The sequence below is a fragment of the Microtus ochrogaster genome, unplaced genomic scaffold (assembly GCF_000317375.1).
Source record: "Microtus ochrogaster isolate Prairie Vole_2 unplaced genomic scaffold, MicOch1.0 UNK50, whole genome shotgun sequence".
Lineage (NCBI taxonomy): Eukaryota > Metazoa > Chordata > Mammalia > Rodentia > Cricetidae > Microtus > Microtus ochrogaster.
Window position 1 is genome coordinate 538,839 of NW_004949148.1, and position 4,303 is coordinate 543,141.

Sequence of the window (4,303 nt, forward strand, 5' to 3'; positions counted from 1 at the left end):
CTTGGTGAGTAAAGTTTATTTTTCTCCTAGTCAAAGAATTATAAAGTCAGAATCATAAGTTTGTAATAACTTAAAAGGTCATTTTCTCTAACTTTCAGTTAAAACTGACATCATTTAAGCAGTATATTGAGGCTCCTGTAACAATAGTAAGTTAAAAATAAATCTGACTGTTTACTGTATACCAAAATAGCATTTGTGCATGATCTCATTTAATATTCATAACATCACTCTGAGTTAGAAATTGTTTTAAAAAATGGTAGATCTTTGTTTGAGAGATTAAATGGCTGGATCAAAAGATTACTTGGTAGTAACAACACTCAGACCCAGGTATGTCTGCAAAACCCATACCTTTACATGTCCTATTGTTTTTCATGATTCAAATATGTAGGATAATTCTAAGCTCAGATATTCCACTTTGGTTTCTTTTATAACTTTCCTTTTATTTATTCTTTGTGTCTTTTACATTACGCATCTTGATCCTATTCATTTCCTGTCCCTGCATATCAGCCTTCTGTCCTTGCAGCCTGCCACCCACAGATAAAATTCAAGAGAGAAAAGAAAAAAAGGGGGAAAAGATCTCCATGGGAGCTGTGGTGTGACATAGTGAGTCACTCAGTAAACCCTTTTGTCTGTATAGCTTTACTCACAAGTGTTCATTGCAAAGAGTCATTGGTCTGGTTCGAGGTTTCCAACTACCCAGGCCCAGAACAAGAGTTATGGGCTGGCCCGCTCTAATGTCCACCCCATCTGTAATCTGCTGGAGCACAAGAAGGGACTGGTCCTGCAGACCCAAAGGTTCAGGAATTCCGCAACACAGGACAATGGCAGGATAATCAAGACGAGTTCCAGTGAGGGCCCAGCATTCACTTTGACTTCTAAAAAGCGATCTCATCCTTCTCTAGCCATATCAATGCAGGATTCAGAAAATTTGGTTGACTCTGTCTTCCTTTCCATCATTTTCTCCCAAATTACCACAAAACTACTTTTAAAAAATACTTATTCTCCTGCCTATCATAAGAAAACACAGTTAGCTAGCAGAAACATAAATCTGGTCATTAAATCCAGGAACTCTGAAATATGAAAAACCTCTCATAAACAATACAGGAAATTTGGAACTGCAAATAGAATAGTTATAATTATAAAGAAATACATCGGAAAGGAACAAAAGAATCTCTGATCAAACTGCATCTTTTTTTTGACTGAGTTCTATAGTATGGGGTGGCCAAGCTGGATATTGGGTTTGTTTGAACTTATATGTCTTCAGGATTCATCTTTCCTACCTTTCCTTCCTTTTCTCAAGCAGGTTCATTGTCTTACCTCTATTTCGGGTTCCTTTAAAGAGATCTACATATTAGTTTTCCTAGATTTATTGAAAGCCGTTTTTGTTTTTAATATTATTCTAAGGACTGGATACATATAAAAGAAAAGCACGGTCTCTACCAAAACCTAACAGCTAAATGCATCTCTAAACTAACAGTGGCAATTTAATAAAGAGTGCTTTAGTAAAAATATGCACAGAATGCTTTAAAACATAGCAGTTAGCAGCATCACACACATTACCAGGTACTCAATATCCGCCTGTTAAATTTAATTTACTCAAGGAGAGGAAGGGTTTAACTCCGTAAGAAGTTTAAAATGAAATAAGGTTTTGAAGTGTGGGGGAGATATAATCAAAACACAAAATTACTCTGGTAGAAATGTCTATCTAACACAGAGTAATGGGGCAAAAAGGAGTTCATGTGGAAGATAAACAGAAGACTTTGACAATGGGGGAGTTGACAAGGTGAAAACAGAATCCATATTAAAGAGACATTGCATGCTATACAGAATAGCCATTTTTTTTAAATCACCCTACATGTCCAGCAGCTGATGAAAGAATAAAGAAAATGTGGCTCATATATATTATAACTTTTTATTTGGGCATACAGAAGGAAAAACTATCATTTACTGGAAAGTGAGTGGAACTGACATCTTCATGTCAAGCAAAGTAAACCAGACATAGTCAAGTATCTCTTATTTTCGCATTTTTTGAATCTGAGACTATATAGTCACATAAAATTATGCATATGTACACACACATACACACAGGATCAGGGAAGTAGGGACACTAGGAAAGGGGAGGAAGAGAAAAGGGTCTATGTCAAGGGGTGAATGTGGTCAAAGTGCATTACCTACTTGCCTAAAAATGCCTCTATATAATTCAACCTTATTTTTAACAGTGTTGGGTATTTTGTTATCCCGACCCGCGGGATACGAACGGGGGTCCCTGATAAACCTAGTGGAGAGGAATGAAAGGAGACAAGAGACATCAGAAATGACGGCAAGTCAGGATTTCTGATCAAGCCGTTCCGTGTATGATTTCCCCAGAAGCTGTTATATAGCAAACAGGCAAAAGGGGGGAAGGGAAAGGTGTCAGGAAGCTCAAGTCTGCTGGAACTCAGGTTTGGAGATGTCCCTAGCTGATAAGTAAATACTGAGGGTCTGTAATTGTTGACTAACCAAGGTGAATGCTAATAAGTTCCCGGAGCCTGGTGCCTGCAGGTCTCTGCTAGGAGATAAGATGCCAGGTTGATTTCCTAGACCCTGCAGAGGGGATAGAGGTAAATATTTTTCTTAACTTATGAGCTTAAGATGGCTATAACCAAAATGCAGATCTCAAAATATAGGTCTTGGCTTCCAGCATTTTGTCTCCATGTATGTCTACTCATCCTATATGTACCTAGTATGGGATGAGGCCAGAAAAGGACATCAGATGGTTATAAGCTGCCATATGGATACTGGGAATCAAACACAGATCTTTTGGAAGAGCAGCAATTGCTCCTAACTCCAGAATCATCTCTCCAGGCCCATCAATGCTATCTTAATGAATATACATCAATGAAGGACAGACAGTAAAGTGAAAATCAGTGTATTTAGTTACTGATGGGGAAATCACAGTAAGGAAGGATAGTGACTAAATTTCTCAGTATGCATTATTATGAAAACTTAAGTGTCTTTAGCAGGAGTACAGGAGAAAATGACACTACTGATGAAATTACCCATTATTTATGTATTTATTTACTTTTTTTGAGGCAGGATTTACCCGTGTAACAGCCCTACCTGTCCTAGAACTCATTCTGTAGGCTATACAAGCCTTGAACTCATAAAATTCATCTTCCTCAACATCCCAAGTGCTGGTATTAAAGGTGTGAAGAACCACTCCTGTACAAATTAATCAAATTTTATTGATTAAGATCCAAAAGAAAATAAACTTGTTACAGTATACAAATCAATTTCAGGTTTTTATGATTGATGTTCCAGATCTTGGTGAAAGATGCCCCAAATTCAAGACAAAGTTTCAAAGTTTCAATCACTGTATTATATCAACAGTCCTTATTACTGTTATTATTATTAATGTTATACATGATCTCACTAAATTGTGTATGAAGGCCATGAAATTGTGATCTCCCTGTATCTGTTTTCACATGTATGTGCGCCAATAGTACTGCACCTATATTCATATCATCCCTTTGATATTGACTGATGATGAATTAACTCATATAATTTTCTCTTGTCCTGAAAAAAAATGAAATGAAATAATTACAGATATATTTTAATTTTTTCAAGTTAGCAAAGCATGGCAGCTCATCCTGTAGTCATAGCACTCAAGAAGCTGAGGCAGAACAATTGTCATGAGTTTGAGACCAGCCTGGGCTACATAATGAATGTGTGATCATCCAGAACTACATAGTGAGTCCATATCGCTCAAATAAACAAAGAAGCAATATTTTAAAGAAGATTTCTTACAGTTTAGGGTTCAGGAAACCATACAATCATGCTATTCCTAAAGATTTCTAGCTATACATTTCAGGAATTATTGGTATGAAGAACTGGATAGACTCATAAGGTCAGAAATGAGCATCTGCATAAAGAATAATGTTATAGAAATTAGTAAGGTTATAGAAAACACAACAGTGATCATTGGGATTTTTTACAATTAGTCCACTCCATATCCTTTCACGTATGAGACAGCATTACCACATGACTGCTGTAGCCAGCTCGGTGTCAGGAAATCAAAAGGCCCTGTCACTTCCAGACAGGAGCTTAAGGGGCAGTACAGATTTCACTAAGCTTCTCTTGCACTGCCTGTGTCATCAATGAAGCACATGTCAAGTCGAATCTCCCATCAGGCTTGGTGCCTGGCTGACTGCAAGGCACAGAGCCCCATTGCTTATGGATATGTAGCATGAGCAAAAAATAAAGCTGTGCTGTTTCAGGCCACTCAAAATTTGATGTTTTAAACGCCAATAAAACTTCAGATATA